This window comes from Lichenostomus cassidix, chromosome 6 (genome assembly GCF_008360975.1).
Source record: "Lichenostomus cassidix isolate B80296 chromosome 6, HeHo_3.0, whole genome shotgun sequence".
NCBI lineage: Eukaryota > Metazoa > Chordata > Aves > Passeriformes > Meliphagidae > Lichenostomus > Lichenostomus cassidix.
The window spans coordinates 10,902,590-10,925,075 of NC_139487.1; the positions used below are offsets into that span (position 1 = coordinate 10,902,590).

Genomic DNA, 22,486 nt, shown 5'->3' on the forward strand with positions numbered 1-22,486 from the left:
CTAGATGAAAATGCGCCTAAACTGGCATCCTGAGTCCTCAGTCACCCCCATCCTACTTTGTGCCAGGCATTTAATTTTTCTGAGTTCCAGAGACAGATTCAGGCCCCTACACTAGCAAATCCCACCCAGAGGAGCAGATGATCTGGGGGTGGCATTCCCCATTCGTGACTGGGGAAAAGGGCTGCTTCGTCACAGAGGGTTTTCTGTAGTGTCCTCCTCCTCATTTGGGGGCATGTTTGAAATCTCACTTTGCCCTGCTTGTTTCTCTACTGTTTTCAGACTTTGTTTTTCTAACAAACAAGATTCTTCCTACCAGAACAGCCCAACAGCTACGTCTCACAGGATCCCACACCTGAAGAGTGCTCAGCAGCTCACTGTAGGAGGAAGGGGTGTCAGACCCTGCATGAAAAGCCCACCCACCCCACACAAACAGGGGGAAGAGCCTGGCTCCCAACCCTACACAGCTTGTCATAAGGACAGAGCAAACACAGCCCTCTGCAGATGGACATGGAAAGTTCCTCACAAAAAGCCTGACTGGACATACCTAACATTTTATTAGGATGATAATCCATGGCCCCTGCCCTCCTCTCTAATCAAACTTTTTACTAGACAGTTGATCAGAGAACATGCAGCAATTCAGTACCTTTCCCAGTAACTAGCTCCAGTAAATTTGGTTTCCTAAGTTCAACATTCCTCTAACATTTGCAGCTTTATGGTTCTGCCTGAGACCAATCCTCTGCTCCTTGCCTGTCTGGCAGAGATATGCCAAGCCACTTCTGGACCACAGTGACACTGTGCCCAGGGGCTCCAGGCACCCTCTCACATGGTACAGAAACTGAGCAATGCCAGAGCCTGCACCCAGCTCTGCTGCTTTTCTTGCTGCTAGTGGAGTCCAGAGCGACACCAAAAGGGCCAAGCCACACAACCAGCCAGCTGGTTTCAGGCTTCTAAGTAGTAGGAGTCATGAAGTCAAAAGCTTGCTTTGTCGTTGGTGTGGCTCCAACATATTTCCTTCAGTGCATCCTTCAAGGAAAATTCTGAAATACTTTGTAAAGTCATTCTTTCCTTAAACATGTTGAACCAACCTTCCTAGTTTGAACAGTCAGCAGTTGGGGTGCTTTAAGGCTTAAACAACTTTCTTATGTTTTGGGTAACTCTTTAATACAAAAATGGAGCTTATACTAGCTCCATTTGCACTTAGCACTCTTCTGTACTAATGCATAGTAGTATCACCTGCTGAGCTTCACACAGATACCCCAAGGAATACGACAATAATGTACTGAATTTTCATAGAATTTTCCCATCCAAAATGTCTGAAGCTCTTGTCTCACTAGGTATCAATAAAAAAAAATTTTAAAAAATTTAGAAAGAGAAAAAAAGCAGCCTTCCTTCTCCATCCAAGCTTGAAACTGAAGCACATTTATTAATGAAACTCAATAATCCAGGACAATTAATTCCAGTACATGAGGCCTCCTATAAATGCAAATTCAACAGGTCAGGAATCCTCAAGTAATACTAAGCTCTAAGCAGAGGATAACAGACAGAGGGCAAGCAGAGGTACTTCCTTGATCTCACCCTTCCAACATCACTGCAGCTGTGAATAAGCCACTTTTGTGACTACACATGTACCAGCCACCAGGCACTGGAAGAGATCACTGGTTTCAATCAGCATTAAAAGAGAATACAAATAACAGTTTAATATTCTGACAGAGATACTTTGGTTTGGTTCTCTGAGTAATTTTAAGGTCTCCCAAAATGCTTTGCACATCTAAAGATGCAGGCTGGGTGCCCTAATGACTCTTTCTCATTAAACCATTATCACTCATTGCATTTGCCCTTTCAAAGGATAGCTAGAAAGGAAGTAGGATCATTATTTCGTTAGCTTCTCTGAGGCTTTATTATCATGACAGTCACCACTGGCTTCACAGAAATGTCTCAAAGGATATCACAATAATATACTGTATTTCCATAGCACTTTCCTAGCCAAAAAATCCAAAGCTTTTGTCTCGTGCTAGTCCATTCAAACTAAAAATGTCCCAAAAGTCATACTGGGAAATACTATTTCTATTCTAGAGATGAAGAAACTGAAAGCTTGCATAGGTAGTTGTTCATTTTTGCAAAAGCAGGCATCTACAATTAGCCATTTCAGCTTCTGCAATCATCTAGTGTAGGGCTCAACTCCTACCACCAAATTGCCTAATTTGAAAACAAGCATTAAAAAAAAAAAAAAAAAGCTGGCTGCTAATTTTAGCTACCCAAGCCTGAACATTTAAAGAGATGTGACCCACAGGTGGAATAGGAAAGTTTTGACTCAGCTTTTAATCTTAACTTGAACCCTTCTCCTTTGCTAATTACTTCTAATTCCAAATTAACTAGGCCATACATCCTTACAGTTGTTTGACACTACAAGCACACTGGATCCCATATTCTCTCCCATTACTCTGGTCACAATATGATCCTCTTCAAAGCACATAACTAAGGTAGTGGAGGGGAAGAAATGTTGTAGTTATATCAAAATTACAAAAGACTCAGTGACATAAAAGGAAGTTTTCCATGAGTCACACCTCAAACCCCTGCCTTAACTTTGGTTGGGCCTTCAATGGCAAACTGATCCTACCTACCTAGCTCTCCTCTGGGTTGCTCCATTGCAGCCATCCCTGGAATCTCATCATCTTGGAAGGTTGTTACTGCCTCCAGTCTCAAGCTGATATTTCCATATTGCTTCTAACCACACATGGGAATACATTAAAGTGTTTTTAACAATGCTTTCATAAAATGCATCTCAATACACTGCTGGTAGCACAGAAACTCTTAAAATGCAGGATTAGGAGTGTTACACTGATTCTTCCCCTGCACTCAGCACTGGTGAGGCCACACCTAGAGTCCAGTTCTGAATCTGTCACTACAAGAAGGTCACTGAGATGTTGGAGCATGTCCAGAGAAGGGCAACAGAGCTGGGGAATGGTCTGGAGCTAAGTCCTATGAGGAGGGGCTGAGGGAGCTGATTATACATTGATTATACATTGGAACAGACTGCCTAGCAGGATGGTGGAGTCTGGCCATACACAAAAATCCTGTAAAAATTTGGTCTACATGTTTTTTCCCCACATGTGTTTAAACCATTGCTGCAATGTCCCACAGTCTGGCCAAGGTGCAAGGGATATACACAGGCAAAGAAGCTTCTCAGTACGAAACCTGGTCATAACTCGGTGCACTAAAGCTAACTAAATCCATCTTGTTCCTCTAAATCTGAGCCTCAGCTTCTCTGTGAATTCAACAGACTGGCCTGAGCCAGCAGACTTCATCTTGTGATAAGACTTGCTCAGTCACTGAGATATGAAGTAGAGCTGTGGAGAGGCAGAAAAAATGCCATGTGAATTGCTTTTAGAGGAGCTCTCCACTGCAACAGTTTCCATCTCAGGGCTCTGTCAGACAGACAAAGGCAGGTTTGTTTGTTTGAAGTCTCAGCTATTCAGCTATGGAGATAGGCTATACAACGTGTCAGCCTCTCAGGAGGAAAAGAGCTGCAAATACTGGCACTGAATGACTGGGATGAAAAAGTCAACCTCCTCCACCAGCTCTCCTGTCAGGGGGTTTCTCCTCTGTGCCTGTGGTGCTGTGTGTGTGTGAAGAAGGAGCCATCATGCTTTTGATTTTAGATTTTCAGCCATTTTCTAAGCTTCTTCTAAAGCTGATGCATTCATGTCCAGAGTCCCACTACACATACCTGCAGCCCCACGCTGAGAACTGTGTGGAAGCAAAGCTCTGCTTAAATAAGAAGAAGAGCATCCCAACTCTCTGTGCACTTCAGAGAGCAACAGGAACATGCCAGATTAATATTTGCTTCACTTCTCATGGGTCTGCAAACTGTCTGCCTGCAGCATGCTTGTCTCTCCATACCTCCCCAAAACAGCTTCTTGTTTTTACTCATTGGCCAATTTTTTCCCAGTTTGGAAGCGAAACAAAAACCCAAGAGAACAAAGTTTCTACCAGTTTCATGAAAATCGAGACAGCAAAAGGAGAGCAATTATGAGAGCTCTGAGAAAAGCTGCAGTGTAAAACCAAATCCCATGAAACATGAGAGAAGGCACATCTCTCTGAACATCCAGCTGCAAGAAAACATTCAAACACAGCTCACATATTAATACACTACAAAGAACTCAACTGCACAACACAGGAGCTCAGCCAGCCAGCCTTCCATCACTTGTGAAACATGTTTCCTTCTTTCCCTTCCCCTTCCTCCCTGTCAAATTAACCTCCCCAAGATAAAAGCCTTTCTGAAGGTATGACACACTGAGAAAAGAGCCCTCCTGAGTCATAATCCAGTGAGGCAGTGCCCAGAAAGATCCGCTATTACCACTGCAAGGCTGTCTGGTTGAGCTGGTCACATAGACAAACACTTTTGCTGACAAAATAAAATTAAAATTAAAATTAAAATAGAAAAACAAAAACAAACAACAAACAACAAAAAAGGGCAAAACAAAAAAGCCCAAACAAAACTAAAAACAACAGACAAAAAAAAAAAAACCTGTTTAACTAGATCAGGGCAAAGGACTTTCTAACCCCACAGCGAGGACACCATTGGTACTGTTACCTGATAGCATCAAAAATGGCATCAATGAAGGCAACAAACAAAATCCAATTCTTAGTCCTTCCCTCTCTGGAGCTGACGTAAGCCTGCATGTGGACATTTTCCAGCAGAAGTATTCACAGAAGCCCTGTGGAGCTAAGCCTACTCACTAACCAAAGAAGTTCCAGGATGTATAGTCTGAATCTGCCACTTAACAGAGCACCACATTTGCTGAGATCTCGTTTTTACCCAACCATGAGTTTAGTGACTGCAATAAATATAAAATGGGGTACTTTACAATTGCAAGCAGAAACAACTGCCTCCCTTTGTCTCCATCCCACTACACGAAACTAAGGGACACAATGAAAGTCTGGGGAAGTGAACAGAAATCAAGCCAGCATGTTGTGCTGCTTCCTGGTATAATGTCCCAGCCTACACCAATATCACAGACTTCCTAAACTGAAGATGATGCCTTTGCATGCAAGTGCCATCAGTGAGCTTTTAGTTCCATAAATCTGTCTAATCCTGCAGGGAAACTTTTGGCAATTTTGCTATCACATGGTAGTAAACTCCACAGCTCTGTGCTTTATGAAGAGAGGCTCCCTTCTGTTTTAAGCTACCACTTAACAAGTACAAAACCATGGAGCCCCGTGCTGCCATTTCTGGTTTCACTGACTGTTGTCATATTCTCCACAGATACTTCTTTTTGCCAGTCGCAAGACTTGTTGTTTATTCAGCTACTCCTTGTACAAGCTCTTCATGCCTCTGATCATGCTATGACTAGTTTTACTAGTCCAATTACATCTTTTGTCATGGATGCCTCAGGGACCAATCTTTAACAGGAAGATATTTCTGAAAAAACCCGCAGCTATCCAAGTATATCAGCATAAACCCAGAGTATTTAATACAATCTAAATAAAACCACTTTCTGCCATCATACACAAGGTTCTACATTCTCCATACTTCTAGAACCATAACCCGTAAGTTCTAGTGGACTTTCAGTTCCATAAGGTTTCAAAAGCATCTAAAACCAGACATTCCACTGGGGAAAAAGAAGTTCAAGCCATCACAGTTTTGGCAATGTCTCTTGAAAAAAAATTGTTTTTTTCCTTTTAGTTTGCATGTCATGTAAACATCAGAATATGCATGTCATTTACTATTACAATACCCTTCCTCCACCTCGTTTCTATTTTGATTAATGGTGATTCCCATCACCAAACATCTGAAAGACTTTATGACCTTTGTTGATAAATTTCCATCTACAATATACAGTGGAGAGTGGCAAGGCAAAATGAGCTGCTATGATGCACTAGTCATTGAGATTCACGTTTCAAAATGAAGGTGAGAGAAGATAACTAGGAACATGGGCTTCCTTTTTTTTCACATTCTTCTCTTTAAGTTTTTACAGGAAAGCTATCCTCTCTTATTTATTCAATACGAGTTTTTGGGACGACACTGGATGTCTCAGAGGTTGGACAAAAGGATACAGAATATTCCACCTCTGGATTTATGGCCAATAAAACACAGGAGTTGGAAATATCAGTCACACTTCCAGTGGCTGATTGCTCATCAGCATTTCATTTGATCTCCATCACACAGGGCAGAGGGACTGTTCACACAAGTCTTTCTCTTGTACTTGCCCTGTAGGAACACAGTGGTAGTTTGGATACCCCCAGCAATCCCTGAGCACCCAGAATATGCCACAGGGTGCCTAAATAGCATTCACCATCAGAAAAGGGGGTGTCCTTCCCCAGTGTCTGCTCTTTTCTGCACCCTTGCGGCCAGATACACCATTTCTGTGGGAAGGCAGAAGTAGTTTAAGATCTAAAATATTCTGTAGAACCACCCAAACAAGCAAGAGCTTCTTTTGAGACATGAAGAGGGAGGGCAAGGGGATTGGAGGAAATGGGTAGAATGGCAGAAAAAGTGAGGGATGCTTGGCAAAGCAGAACTAGGAGTCACCAGATCAACCAAAAAAAAACCCCCCTTGAGCACCAGAGCAGCATTCTCTGCACTAGGACTCTTAGAGGCACTAACCTCAGCCACTGTGGGACACAGATTTGGCTAAAGGCAGCTCTGAAGCAGTCTCAACATTTTGCTTCTAGCAAAGGATGGCAAACCCTCTACTCTGAAGCAGAAATAAACCAAACCAAACTGATGGATCCTAACACCTGATGGCAGGCAAGAGCCTGTACTAAAAAAGCCTGCAGCAAAGTATCCTTTTAGAGCACCTGGGAATCTGATCAGAGCAAGCAGGCTGCAGGTGTAGTGGTTACTAAGCTCCACTTTATACTCTGCTGTTCAATAGCCCACAATAAGCAGGCACAAAAGCAACAAAGATTGGTACCTCCTACTGTGAAATTGAAATAACTCCTCCATTTGTAAGATTCCATCTTCTTTCTACCATGGCCATTTATTTCACCTTGAATTTAGCCACCTATAAACTAGGTAGCTCTAGCTCACAAGCCTGTCCACATATTTTTTTTCTACCTATACACAAAGACTGTAAACTTAGAGGATGACTTATTCACCCTAAAATAGATGAGGATATATTGCTCTCTTAAGGTGTCTTCCACCCTTCAGTGTAAAAAGAGACCAAAGCAACCAACACACAACCAGCACAAAGCAAGGTGTATCTCACCCTGAATGGGTTAGAAAATTGCATGCACTGAGCTGGCAGTACAAATGAAGGGGAAGGACTTCAGCCATCCTGGCTGAGATCAAAAGTTCATGATTTATTATAATGTTCCAGTGCTCTACATTTTAAATGTTATTATTCTGGATATGTATGAGAATTGCTACTAGAAGCAGGTGCCAAATGGTATCAGGGCTCCCCTGTGACTTACACAATTTATAGCATTACAAAATGAAGAGAGCAGAGATAAGCAGAGAAGTATGATATGGATTTCCCAAAAGTTGCTGGCAGCATAAAGAATATAAACAGAGACTGATAAAATGTGAAATGGCTTGTCCTCGAAAGCTGGGATAAGCCCTTCCCTTCATTGCATCCTTGTCCCATTACACTGCTGATGAACAAGATTCCTGGTTGTGGTCAGGTGAATTTGATGCCTGCTGGCAGAAATGGTACCTCACAGAACCTCATCACGTGAGATGCAGACACATCCCTGGAAACACCACCCAAGACAGAGTTCAGCCACCATGAAACAGGGGCAGCCTGGAGCTAAGGCAGCCTAACTTCACAACGGCCTCCACTTCTGGTCATTTCACTGCTGTAAAGCCTATGTAAAAGCATTACTTTTTTACAGCTCTGAAGAACTACACTTCATCATTACTCATTTTCCATTTGTACTGTCTAAAAGATCTGACATATTTATCGTGTTCTTGATTTTGATGTATTCTAATTTTCCAAAGAGGTGTTTTATGCATCCCTGATAAGGCAGCGTATTGATTTGATTCCAAGCACTTGACTGACTCAGCAAAGATGGCCTTATCAACACATATTCAAGAAATTTGGTCTAGAGGACACTTTAATAGCCTCAAAGATAAAAGACAGCTTTGATGACAAAGCCTCATTAATTAATCAGATATTAATTAGATAATTAATTAGAAACAAGGCCCTTCCCAGGCCCTTTTCTACTTTTATTACTATAGCTAAAAATGCTTCTCTAACGATTCTCTGAAGTAGCTAATCATTTTAATTTGCATTATTTTATAGCAAAAGGAAGTGCTTTGAATGCAGGATTTTGTGAAGCAGTTCTAGAAGTTCAATTTGACATCTACACTGTTCCATGCATATAGAAACTGGAACACCTCTTAAATGCGCCTTGAACAAAACCTCAGGGGGAGACTATGAAAATGCCCCCTCACTCAACTCCATATTTTTGTGGTAGATGTGGATGACAAAGAATTCCTTCCAGCCCCTCAGAGAATAAGCACACTGTGGGTTGTACAAACTACCCTGACAGGAGCTCACCATACCCTTCTAAAAGAGGGGGACAGGTGACTTGAATCTCAGTTTCCCAGCTGGGGATGCAAACATAAGTCCACTCATGCCCCCTGGGAAGGTGATTTACCCAAAACTTGCCTTTGACACTGTCTGCCTATTTTGGCATCAGTGGTAGGCAGTACTGCAGGGACATTTAGATGAACCTGAGTCATCTCTAAAATAACACCAGGCATGTTAAATTTTTCAAACCATCAGCAAATCTTTGCAAAACTGATGTAATTAAAAAAGAGGGCAGTGATAAAGACAGTTTAGTCCAGTTCCTTAGACACAGGTATTAAAAATTGCAGACAATTCCCAAACCAACTTCTACAGCCAGCCTGCAGCTCCTTCCAGTCCCTACCTCAGCTGACCCCTCTCCCACAAGCCTTATGTCTACCCCTGCTTGTGACCCACAAAGGCCCCCCAGCAGCACACCCACACAATCTGAACATAAATACCACAGAATCCTGCCTGACCTCAGGCAAGGCTCCTCAGCACTCAGTTTCACATTTAGTTAACTTAGCTTCCTGGGCAAAAACTGGCTCTTACTGTTCCCAAAAATAAAAAATCCAAAGCTCATGAAACACAGGCACCTGAGACAGCTGGGGATTGGCAGTGCAAGAACTGACTAGACTTAGGAACACATCTTTACCTCCAGTCACAACATGACTGAGAGCCTCTACGTGCTACTTTTCCAAAACTAAGACATCACCAGATCCCCAATTATTTAAAATCAATATGGCCCTATCACATACAAGTGAATGAGTAATATTGGCAGATTTACACCAATTTACGCAATAAAGGTCAGGACCCACTATATCTGTGTATATCTATCAACATAAAGACTAATAACAATAACAAAAGGATGTACTGCATTTTGCAAGCATTTCCCAATTTTGCATTTGTGAGAATTCTGCATTTCTGAAAACCTTCAAAGTTTAAACTTGCATATACAAGACAAAGCAATAGTGCAAATTTAGTTTTCTAAAGAAGAAAACAAAATTTGGAGCCATAAAAGAACACAAGTAAGTCTCAGGCTAATATTGCTCTCAACAGGTATTTTGTGCTGTTCATATTCCCAGCAGAACAGACTTCAGCACAAATTGCCTTTCAGTATGAGAAATAAATAAATAAAACATAAAATCAGCACATTCCTGAATCGTTTGACACTCATCCATTCCAATTACCACTGAAATATCCATGACAAGGTCTGCAAACCCTCCCAGCCTTTTGAAATAACATTTTTGAGCATCACATAACAGAGACATCATAATTCTCCAGACAGAAGGAGCTCCCAGGCCAGATTGCACAGCTGACAATGCTGTTCTGTAGGCTGCACCAGTTGCTTTGCAGGGTGACCTGGTTACACAACTGGGTCCCCAGGCAGTAAGCCAGGGTTGTTCTGAATGCTCCCAAAGGTCCTTTCTCATCCAGACAGTCAGACTATGACACTATATCCTCTCCTAGCTCCTGTGACTGAAGAATTTTGGTTGAGAAGTGTAAGGACAGGGATAGAAGTGAAAAAATGTAAGACAGGTGTCACCCAGTTGCTTGGCTTGGGCAATAGTCAGATGAGCAGCTGGATTACAGCTCTCCTCAATCCAGTGCTGTACTGCAGGAAGGTATTTCCCAGCAGCACTGCTCAAGTGCGAGTCTTATCCATTCCCTGAGCATGAGGATCAACAGCCTTGTTTTCACGTTTTCATCAAGTTACTATGCTTTCAAAATGCAGACACTGGGCCTAAGCTTGCATCGATACAGACTCTCCCAAAAGGTGAGCTGCAGTTTATCATCAAGTTTAATAAATTACTGTGATCCATAGGGCAGGGGTCCCCCTCTTCCCCACCAAACATTTGCCAGTTGTGGGCAGCTCAGAAAGCACACAGCTGATCAATCCCACTTTATCATGCCCTCAGACCGCATTGCCTAACATCTTTCAAACCACCACGTTGGTTCAGGCATAATTTCACCCCAGAAAATCCTCCTTTTCCTGTCATCTTTTGCACTCAGCCCTCAGAAGCTCAGCTAACACAAAACACTTTGCCTTTGGGAGAATAAACCTGTTGGAATTTTTTCAGACAGAAGATCAATAAAGTGGGAACAGCTTGAAAAGTCAATCAGCATCAGCAAGTCCCCCAGGAGAGAGCTGGGTGATTGTCTTTTTAATGAAGGAATAGTAAACAGAGCACAAGGAAATGCACATCCATTTCAAACTTGCAAGGGATGATATCTGAGAGTGAGACACAAGGAAAGAAAAGGAAGCACTGGAAGAGACCACTCATCTCTCCAGTTTGATAGGTTGACTCAAGAAATAGTCTGAAAGATTCAACTTAAACTTGTTCAAACTGAGAATTGGCTCCAGTAGTACACTGCAGATATTTCCTCTAGGTGTTAGAGGAGGAATATTTTTGTTTAGAACCTGAAACACAAGGATAAATATCCCTATGCCTTTTCTCCTAAGTACTGTGCTGGAAATGTTCTCATTCGTGAAGTCTTGACTTTTATCTAAATGAGTTTTATTAAGAGGTGAGTACCCTGCATATTATCAAGGCAAATGAAAGGAGAAAGCTGTCCATGATCCAAGATGCTAAAGTCCTTTTCTAAACACACCACGGATTTTCTTTATGTCTTTGGATTGATCATGGATTCACACCTAAAAAATCAAAAAATTAGACCCAAATTCAATAAACTGTGAAGTGTATCTTTAATTGTGCTCTAACCCAGCACAATTCATTCAGAGCCCCTGGAAGGTTTTAAAGAAGTGGCACTTCAGTTCTTCCAGTGATATTATTTAGACCAGGAAAGAAATGGCTTTCTTTTTCTTTATTCTATTCAACCTGATACTTCAAAAGCCAATGACAAAATGAAGCATGATAGTACACTCCTGGAGGGTACCATTAAGTCCCCCACGGATAATGTCAGCATAAAGCGTTGCCCATCTTTTAGCAGGTAAATTGCAGTAGCCTGTGATTAATTAGGAAATAGTGGCAACTCATCATTGGCCATTTCCTTATCCTTTTTAGCTGGCTTACCAGAAGGCACGTGGTTTGTTTTAACAGCAGCTTTAACACTCTGGAAATGAATCTTCCTGTAGGCTGAATAGGAATTCTCTGAAAACAAACCCCCTGCAGTAAACAGGGGTCTGATCAACCACTTGGTGCAGGGGCAGTTCTGCAGAGTTGCCTGGGCACATCTCTGCAGGTTTTATTTACTCTGAGGACAGTGGAGAAAATGAAATATGGGTACAAAAGTGGAAGATTCACATGTTGCCATTATTTCTAGAAGAATTTAGTCATGACTGATACATCAGTGAGCATGGACACCCTGAGCATAAGAACCTGTAGGAAAAGTGTTGCATCTCTGCAGCTTATTCCAAAGAATGAGGGCAGTAATAAATGGCCAGTGGGTCAGAACAGATGAATTTTCTTCCCCCACCTTTGTCCCTTCAAAAGGTCCCTGGGAGGGCAACTGGATAGGAAACCTGCTGGATTCACACCACTGCCTTGAGCATGCTACAGATTGCTCATGTTCTAACATTAGGCCCTCAGCTATTATATGTCCAGAAGCAACTCCTCATCAAATCCAAAACTGGAAGCCTCAATATAGCACAGCATGTTCTTCAGAGCATCCCCTGTCACTGTTGAGCCGCTAGCAGAGAAAAGGACCTGAGTTCTCAGTGTGACAAGAAAAAGAGGAGTTTATTATTTTCATTTCAGCTTATATACACTTTTCAGAGGTCACCCAGATAGGTCAGTCAGAAACCTTCCCCCAGGCCTGATTGGCCAGGCCTGAACTGTCCAAATCTCGAGACACTGTTTTTAATAACATCTAAACATTATCTTTGTTTATAAAACACAGAAGTTCTCATGGGAAAGACCTGTGCTAGCCACAATCTCCCATCACCTACTTTTAAATAATCACCACAGTGAACCTGCATCACTTAGCCAGTTGAAAATAGAAACTGGTGAGAGGATCTCCCACTACAGGAAATCTGCAGAGTTTAACCAAGCTTCCCCCAATTCATTTCACCCCATCCCTCCCTTTCCAATACCTCTTTAACCCTTCTGGTGTGTGCCTATATTAATCACAGTCCACACAGCCAAAAAAACCTTCCCCCAGAGTCTATTTTAGACACAAATATTTATTTGTCCTTGACTCAGATGCAAGAGAATAGGTCCGTGTTAACGAGCTACAATCATGGATCAATAAAGTTCATATTGAGCCTTAAGTGCAGTCATTACTGAAAGAGGGAGCACAAAAAGAGATATAACATCGTGTACATATGCATCATGTACTATTACACAGCTGCTAAGCTTTAAAACAATGTGTTTGTAATAATCACAGCAGCGTGGTGAAATAGCAGCTGTCTCTTCAAGCCAACTGTAACAGAACATTGGGAGTGCTTTCTAAAGGGGTTATTTCTCTGTCCATACTTTACAGAACTGATGCTGAAAATAGAGAAAATAAATAATGATGGGTTTTTGTTACAAGTGATTATTTTGCAAAGATTGCACTTTAATAGCTCTAGTACACAAAGTTTTTCATGAATTAATCTCCCTTCCTCATGGACGAGGGCAAACGATAAACATGGGTCTCTTTAATCCCCACCTTCTCTCTGTCTCTTTTTATTTTTTTTACATCTCATTCTGCCACCACTTATCAGTGTCCCCGCAGCAAAAAAGGGGAAAATATTAAATGCATTTCCAGGAATTCTATCTCATCCTTAATGACACCATCAATAATTGCTGTCACAAGCTAATATCATAGTTGCAACCTTACAAGGAAGATAAAGAGGCAGAGTTTTTCACACCGAGGTTTCTAGACAGGCTCTAAATGGGATTTTGCTGCATGCTTTGAAATGCCTCCTGGATAGCTCAGTAGGAACTGAAAACAGGTTAAATCCAGTCAAGGGAGTGCTAAACCAAGGCTTGTACCATGAACTTCCCAGAATGATGCTGGATCCAGAAAGCAGGATGTAAATAAATACAGCAAATGGTGTCTTTGCAGCAAGGCTTACACCTCTGGATGCCAGGATATCCTCAAGGAGCTGCTTCTTCATGCATCAGATTTCAATGATGCCCATTGGGCAGTATCCAGGTTACCTTTGGTCCCTAAGCTACAGTGCAGGTAAGATTTTGTCATCACTATATACACACCATTAGGAGAATTTATTCTCCAAGATGCTTTTAAAAAATAAAAAATTTATTGCCTCCTGGTTGAAAACTGTGGCTGGAGAACTGAGCAACTTCTCTTCACATGTGGGCAGCTTGGGGGCCTTGACACAACCTGCACCCCACACAGACCTGACTCACACCAGAAATCTGCAGATGAGCAGTTTCCTGAGAACTTCCTGAGAACATGCTGAAGGGCAGACACTGACAACCATCATAGATTGGCACATAAAGCCAAGAACAGGCCAGTTACTTGAGTGATTCTCTACACCCTCCCAAGTGCATCCAAGCATGTCCTTCAGATTTGAACAGAGAGGGAGACAAGCTTAAGACTGTGAGACTGAACTTCAGCTGCAAGGTAGCAACTGCAAAGCCCAGATATTTGGGGTCACTGTGACTTCCCAGGTGACTGAATTATTAATTCCCAAATAGAATTTAGTATACCAATCAACAGAAAACAGAGGAAAAATCATGCTGGTAAATTACCATTAATTTTGGACATTGGAATCTCCTTGTAATTAATAGTTAGCATGGAACACTTGTACTGCTTATTTCAGCCCCTGAGAAAACTCCCATCAAGAGCTTTGCCAGTGTTTCATTTCTAGTTAAGCAATGAAGACATTCCCTCTGTTCTTTTCTTACTGATGGCCAGCAAACACAGTTCAGACCTTCCCTCCTGAACAGTCTAGTGATGCAGACCATCTCCCCAATTTTGTTGGAAACCTCACCCTGCTTTTGTTTACTCTATGCTATCAGACAAAGACACAATTCAGTAAGAGCCCAAAAATGAGTCATTAGTCTTAGACTGTAATGCTTCACTATCATAAACACCCTGTCAGGTGTAAGAAGTCTGAATCTGGCAGAGGGAAAGTGGGATGAAATCATATCTTTCCATGGAACACAATGATTTGGTTCACCTTTTTAAAAAGGTTAGAAAATTAAAGAAAAAGGAAGAGTTAAGGTAACAGCAAAGTCTACACCATGGATCCCCTCAGTTCCACGCCCTGAACCCAATAGTACAGTTTGAGCAATGTCAGAGTTTATTATCCTGGAGCTGTTTAGACCCCACCACGTGCCAGTCCAGTCCAAGTTCATGCCAGTGCAGTCAGCTCCAGGAGTGAGAGGCTCTGAGCAAGAACACCATCTCAGAAACAAGGAGTGATTTGCCCCAGACTAAAAAGCTTTAAATATTGTTTCCAATGTCAGTGTCTCACTCCAAACAGGACAGAAAGAGCAGATCTTATAATTCCAACATGAAAAATGGAAAAGCATAATACGAGAATTTCAGCAAAAATAATTGCTTTGCTTGTGCTTACACAAGCTAAGATTTTCTGCACTGCATTACCTTCCCCAGACCAGTGTATATGCAATGCAAATCAACCATCGAGCAGTATTTGTACTACAATAATAACTCGGGAGAACTTGTTTAATATCAGAAGACTTATTGGAGCAGATGAATGGCTCTGACATGATATCCATGGGATAGAAATTCAATTAAAAACTGCAAGTGGCACAGAAGTGGTAGTTATTGTTCAACATGTACCATGGGACCTTTGCTGAAATACAGCTATTAGCTGTACTGGTTGAGAAATTCTGGGGGTTTTTTATGGCAATCTGTTAGCTTATAGAAAGTTAAATTAATAAAAACACAGAATCACTCTCATGTTACGAGAACAGAGCAAAGCCAAGGACTAGTTGCATATTTTATAATTATGGATTAGGTGCATTATGCCAAGGAAATTAGAGATGTCACAAATATAATAAAAAAGAAAGATTGTCTGGCTCTAGTGCTGATGACATGCTGGTTTGACAAGGCATTGCATGCTGGTTTGCCCATCCTTACCTCCCCAGGATGTTAATAATTATTCCTAATGCTAGCATCTACAGTCACAAAGTGTTCAGCCCTCAGTGGAGATACATTTGCATGAGAAAGTTACCTCCCTCCCTGTTAGCAGCATCCCAAACTTGTCTTCCATTTTGTGGACTTTGTTTTGCCTCCAAAAACAAGAATTAAAAGGATGGAAGGAGAATGGCTTTTGTTCTTTGCTTGTTTGTTTTTTGAAATTTTTTTTAAGTTAGATGGAGGACAGATCTCAGTGAGAAATAACTCCCTGCACCCATCCAACTTTTGCCAAGTCCCAAAGATGGGACAGGCGGGAATCCCAGGATGAAAGTTTCCTCCTGGTTTCCTGGCATCATTTCCTACAGGGGACAAATAGCTAAACCCATGTTCTCAAATATGTATCCATCTTGCCTCTCCCGTGTAGAAAACATGAATTCTAAATCTCACTTTTCACTCCTTTTGTAGGAATACTGTTGTTGCTTATGTAACAACATAATGCAAGCACAATTATAAATCTGCAAATGGAATATCAATCCTTATAAGAATAGCCTTTCATGGATGGCAAAGTTCACTGTCACAATGCTATTTTTTCCCCACCAGGAGCTAGATGCATCATGCTGCTCAAAATTAACACCACCTTAACACTCATCTGAAATAATACATAACACTTGACATTTTTTTTTAATTCCAATTGGAACTAGGGATCTCAAACTAGTCACTTGGATCTGTATGGTTTGACTAAACTAGTTCAGGGTGCACCTGTCTTGGACTGAACACATCCTAGCTAATGGCAGCAGACATGAGCAGAGTGCAAAGGGAATCAGTAAGTGGTGTGAGTACTCTGCAAGCAGCTCCCCTGCCTCCAGAGAATTAAGGGGTTATTCCCGTATACCAGATTGTTTTTTCATGCAGAGTTGAAGATTTTAGCAACCAGCCTTTGAACAGAGATTTCAGCTGCTCCCAAGAGCTGTGTTTATTGCCTGTGCTGTATAAACACAATGGCCTTTGCTCGAGGGAATGACCTATCAGAGGATGCCATGTTTGCCTGGTTCAAGAACTCTTCAAGTCCAGTGCCACATAAATGCTGCACAGGTCAGAGGGCAGGGAGTCTGGGAGAATGAAAGGCTTTCTGCTCCCTGTCCTTCTGCACAGCCCTGCAGGTGGATTGTGCTGAGTGGGGAAGAATAAGCAGGTTGCCAGACAGGCTTTCAAAGGAGAGATCTCTGGAGGCATCCCTATATATTTGAGACAATCCATGGCAAAGGAGTACCCTGTGCTGACTTCGAGGGGATCAATTAAAACATTATGGCAATAAAAAGAACTTCCACATGTGGTTTTGTCAGCAGCCATAAACCTGGCCATGAACATTTACCCTTTTTTTTTCCTGCATTAAGAGTTATTACCTCTGGCTGGAAGCATGCACTAGGATCATGAAAATATCGTCAACTCCTCTGCTTCAGTTTCCCACTGAAGTGATGAGCAAGGAGATATCCAATTCACCTTTGCAGAAAGGATTGTCAGAGCTTATTTGCATAAACAAAATGGCTAGTGTGACGAACAAGACCAAATAAGCATAAAAAAGAAAATAAAACTACAACAGAACCATTTCCCTAGGTTACATTCAGATCTGTCTACTACAGCACTTAGCTGACGATTCAGAATCTCCATGTCAAAAGCATGAAGAGCTATTTGACCACCTGCTGCCCAAGGTTGCCAGGACATTGGTCCATACATGAGCCACAAAGAGAAACCATCACACTTCCATTGCAGGTGAGTAACCTTGATATCATCAGCGTGGCCCTGCATCCCCAGAGAGAAGTGTGTCACACTTTCACTGCAACTCCAAGATCAGCAACAACAGGAGGGTCTGCACAAGCTGCCTCAATGTGCAGAGTATCACTGTGTGCACAAATGGCCAGCAGCCTGTTTGTCATCATCTGTGCTCACCACCAACCACCCTCCACTTCTACCATGTCAGCTTGGCAGTATCCAAACAAAGAAAGAGAGAAATCCCTTCCCTTTCTCCTGCCACATGCTCACCTCACTTTCAATCCCCAAACATTGATATAAAGGATTAAAGTGAGTGCTGCTTAAAATAAAATGGATATAGGATTCAAAACCAATTACCAAAGCATAATCTTGCTCAGATGGGCATGCTAAGAATAATTACTATCCATAAGATGAATGCTTTTTGGAGACAGATTACAGAAGACTGCATAATTAAATATAGCAACTGATCCACATTTATCTACTGAGCAATTCACATTTAAAAGCTCACCTGCATGCATTTGGGCAAAATCCACTTGGGAGTTTTCATGGCAGTTGGAAGTTTGGGGAAAAGCAAAAACAGGAAAATAAAACAGCAGGAAAAGTAATCAGCTTGTCACCAGAAAAAAAAATTACAGAGGGAATGGTAAAATCCTGCTCTGGGCACTATTTGCCCTTTAAAATAATAACCTTTGAGAGAAGTGAAAACATCTTTGATGTCAGCTTACACTTGGTCCAAAATAAAACTGTTTCTAGATGCAGAAGCAAAAGAGGGCACACTGCCAGGTAGGGTTTTCTCAAGATGCTCTCTGCAGTGTCTGTGGACTGGAGGAAAGCAGCAAAGGCAACTCATCACCACATCCCAGCAGTTCCTACATGACACCAGCCTTCCCCTATCCACTCAGCCAAGGGACAGCTGGCAGGTGAGCCTCATCATGTTCCAGGTACCATAAAGCCCTGCCAGCCCAGCTCCTGAAGCACTGCACCAAGCTCTTCCCTTGACATGTGTCACCTAAAACTAGTTCTGGCTTTCCTCTCCATGGATGCTCCTTGAAAATTTTACCATGTGGGATTTTCACAGAATCATGTTGCCCTGACTCATGATGGCTCTACCAAGCTGCCAAATAGGTGAGCTAGAATCCACAGAAGGATCTCTAGCAGTAAAACAAGATGCAGAAACCCACCTGCTTATTGACTGTGGTCCCAGGCCATGACAAATCTTCTAGAGAAACTGTCAGTCACCAAAGATGAGAACAACTGTTCACTGTAAGTCTTATTACTATTTTCCAAACATGCATTCCATTTCCAGCTGCCATTTTTCAGGTGTTTGAAAGATGCAAGTATGAATGCTTGTTTGGGAGATACTGGTATTAATAAAATATTCCTATATAAAAATACATACGGAGTCCCAATGAGAATATCAGAACAACAATGTTCATTTTATTAACTGATTTATACAAATACTATTAGTAGCTGAACAGGACAAACATCTATTTCATCCCATAAAGAAAATATTCATCTAACTTCTCCCTTAGTGAAAAACAAAAAGGCTTTACAATTTGGAGGTCAGATGAATTTCTGTGGGTAATATTGTCTGTGCAGAAAAAGAAGACTGTATAAAGGGAAAGACTTTCAAAGCCACCTACCTAATACAGATGTCCAATTAAACTTAATGAGAGTTGATCTTCAGCTTAAGTATGCAGCATTGACGACCTCAAAACATACTAAATTTTCCTACATCTATCTTCTAAAAATCTTCCTTCTTAAAATCCATTTTACTTTGTCCCTGAGAGATTAATTTTCTCAGCAGCACCTTCCCTACAACCCTCTGATCTTTCCTGTGAAACCCCAACCAACCAACCAACTTGAGCAATAAACACTGAACACCAAACATGCAAAAGGTTTTTACTGCTGATAAGTCGTGAAAGAAGCAGAGGCTTGTCCTTTGAAAACTGTCAGTCAGAGGAGTGTGACAGGATTAAATCCTTGCAAACATTATCTGAAAAACAGGGCTTTCATGCACCCAGCCTGGGTTTGGATACAGAGGTGAGGCTATGGGGTTTTTTTTTTTACAACAAATGCTTTTGATAAATCCATGCTTGACTTTCTATAGAAATAAAATACAGGTACAGATGAACTTTATCCTTAAGATTCCTATGATGTTTATACTAATAATGCAACAGTTTCCATTTCCACAATAATCTGAATGCAATGACTTACATATTCCTCAAGTGAATGAGCATGGCTCTCTCCTTATTGCCAATGTGAAAAATACAGAAACCTCAATTCTATTCCGGAGCTTTGCTCCTGCCTGAAGAGTCTCATCAGTCTATACCATCACCCTGACTGTGGTATAACCAATGGCTTTTAAGGAAGAAACCATTAAAATATTTTCTTCCTAAAATCCATCTATACATAGCACTGGAAAAACCATATTTAGACAAATAAATCTGAGTCAGATCTTAGCTATGCTGTGTTAGGGATCTCCAATGAATCCGGCAGATTTATTCTCAATTCAAAATCAGTTTTTAATCACACTGTGAACTGAATAACAAGAATTTGGGAAAAATTCATAGAATAAATAGAATTAAGTGTTCCACAGTGAAGCATACTCTTTGTGGGTGAGATTAAAATAATTAGGCGTGCAATTTGGCATAGCAAGGACAGGGAGCTATTAGCAATCATCAGAATGTGAAAGGTCTAGAAGCTTGATCCAATTCCTGTTGGATTTAGTCAGAAAAAGAATAATCCTATTTACCTTTTCAAAATAGATGAAAAATTGAAACTAAAAAAAGGAAAAATTAGGCCAAATGTCACTAAAATCCTGCAACTTGCAGATTCATCAGTAGTGCCTGTTGGAGATACTTCATCACAGTGTCTAGATGGGCTAAGGAATTGAAACATCTCTGTCTTGTCAGATAGAAAATTCAAGTTTGGGACAGCTCTGGCATTTAAGACATGGAAGTGGGTGCCAAACAAAGTGACAGAAATGTCACTGCTTAAGCACAGCAAAATGTAATTGGTCACATCAGATGTGTGCAGCAGAAAGAGAGCACAGACTTGCAGGGAAGAGGGTGTTCTCTGCAGAGTAATTTGTCAAACTGGCCTCTCACTTGGGCACTCCCTTAGCACATACCAGAGACAGCAGTCCCAGAATTTGCTTCCATGCCACAGCAATCAGCCACAAACACCCCAGCACCATTGTGTTATTTCAGCAAGGACAATGCAAGTGAGGGGCATCTCACAATTTCCTTCATAAAACCAGACTCTGATGGGAAAAAGGCATGTTTGCAGAATGTAAACAGAGATTTCATAGCACCAAGTCTTCATTTTTATCACATCAGATAGCTCTTTCTTTCTAAAGAGAACTCTGAGGAAAGATAACTAAAGGTTGTTAAGTCCTGCTGCAGGTTTGGATTTATGATGGAAAACCATTTTTTTTCCTAAACTACTTGCAACAAATGTTGCTAGGCAGAAAAAGCCAATAGAAACACTTGTAAATGCTCTATTGAGAGGCAGAAAGGTAGAATGTGACAAATGCTGAAATGACCAGATGAGGTTTTAATTTTAAAACCCTATAAACAACATAACAAGTATTTAATGGCAGGGAGTCAAAGATTGCTTTTTCTCCTAAATGCAAGGGGATTGGCAGTCTAATACAAACAGAAACTGTGTTTTATTTTGTGCAGTGTGAATCTTTCCATTGCATCTGAAAACACATGAGAGAAGTAAATACTACAGTTTCAAGGCTAAAATAAAATATCCTAGTCTAGGAAGATAAATTAAAACACATGTAAAAATAAAAGAGCTATTTTCAGGTAACTAATAACATGAAGAAACACAAGCCAGTTTTTCCAAAATGTGAAGCCATTTTTTTTTTTGTACCAGAACAGTCAGACTAGGCAAGACCATATCTTTAGAAAATACTGTGTCAGTTCCTGCATGCTTTATCTGTACCCTCCTGATCTTATAGCCACAGCAAATAAAATCCTCCAATATGAATCTGCTGTTCACCCCCTCCTATTCCAGAAGAACAAAGCCATGGAATTATGATTTTTTTTCCTGTCTTTTAAGCCAAGAGGAACTTTTGCAGGGGAAGCAATCAAGGAGGAGCTGGGCACCTCACCCAATGTTCATGAGAGCATAGTCCCTTTAACCCCACAGCTGCCCTTATTCCAGCCAAGGCACACAGGAGCTTCATCTGCAGGGGTCTTCTTATTGCACCTGCCATTCAATGTACTGAGCATCTTAATTCCCAGCTGGTGATGAGGAGCTGGGGCCTCCTCAGCACTGTTTTCTGCAAGATGGAATCTTAATAATCTATTTTACAGCACCATCAAGCTCACACAAAAGTTCTCCTTTCCCTCAGGCACCAGCCAGATCCAAGATCCACAGAGAACTTGTGTTTCTGCCTGCCCCCCTCCAGGGATACACTCATCAGCCATGAAGCCTTTGGCAGAGTTGAAAAGGAAGCAAAACCTTCTCAATCCTCAGTCTCAAGAAGAAAAATTCTTTGCTTTCATGGGTCTTTTAAAGATAAAAAAAAAAGAGCATCTTAGGAAAAAAAAAAAAGTGATCCACATGAATGAGCCAGTGCTTTATTTCATCCCCCTGAATTTTATGCCCTCAGCTCTTTTTACAAATTATTATAATGCCATGAAAGGGAAAGTGAGGAACAAAGGGCTCCAAGGCTTGGTTTTCATCATCTAGAAATCATGGCTGCAATTTGAAATTTCACAGGTGCTGAGGCTCTCAGATATATAGGAAACCAGCCTGTCTTTCAGCATCACTGAATTTGGCCAACTCAGCCCAGAGTCCATTTGCTGCAACACCGAAAATGAAATGCAGTTCTAGCAGCAATGCAAATCAGATCATATAATTGAAAGACTATAAGTATTAGTAAAGACTGAGTATGTTTCCAGCCAAGAAGCAATACTTCAAACTGCACTAGGGACTCAATGTAGAAATTATTGAGTAAGATTCTCTGGACTGCACTATACGATTAGATTATTATCATTACTTCTTCTCTGTGCTTTAAGTCTTTGAATCTGAGGATGTGCAGAGTTGTACTTCTACAAAAAGCACCTTTCTGAGAATTCTTTTCCCACATTATAAACTGGTACATGAGAAGTCTGAGGACGTTGGATTTGTTGCCATTTGTGAAGAGAAGCATCACCCAAACAGGAGTC

The 22,486-nt window shown here is 41.3% G+C and overlaps 1 protein-coding gene across 1 annotated transcript in view; it reads right to left on the minus strand.

Moving 5' to 3' along the window:
* The window catches only part of SORCS3 (sortilin related VPS10 domain containing receptor 3), a 263,207-nt gene that overhangs the window by 138,986 nt on the left and 101,735 nt on the right, over positions 1-22,486 (minus strand). The window lies entirely within an intron of this gene.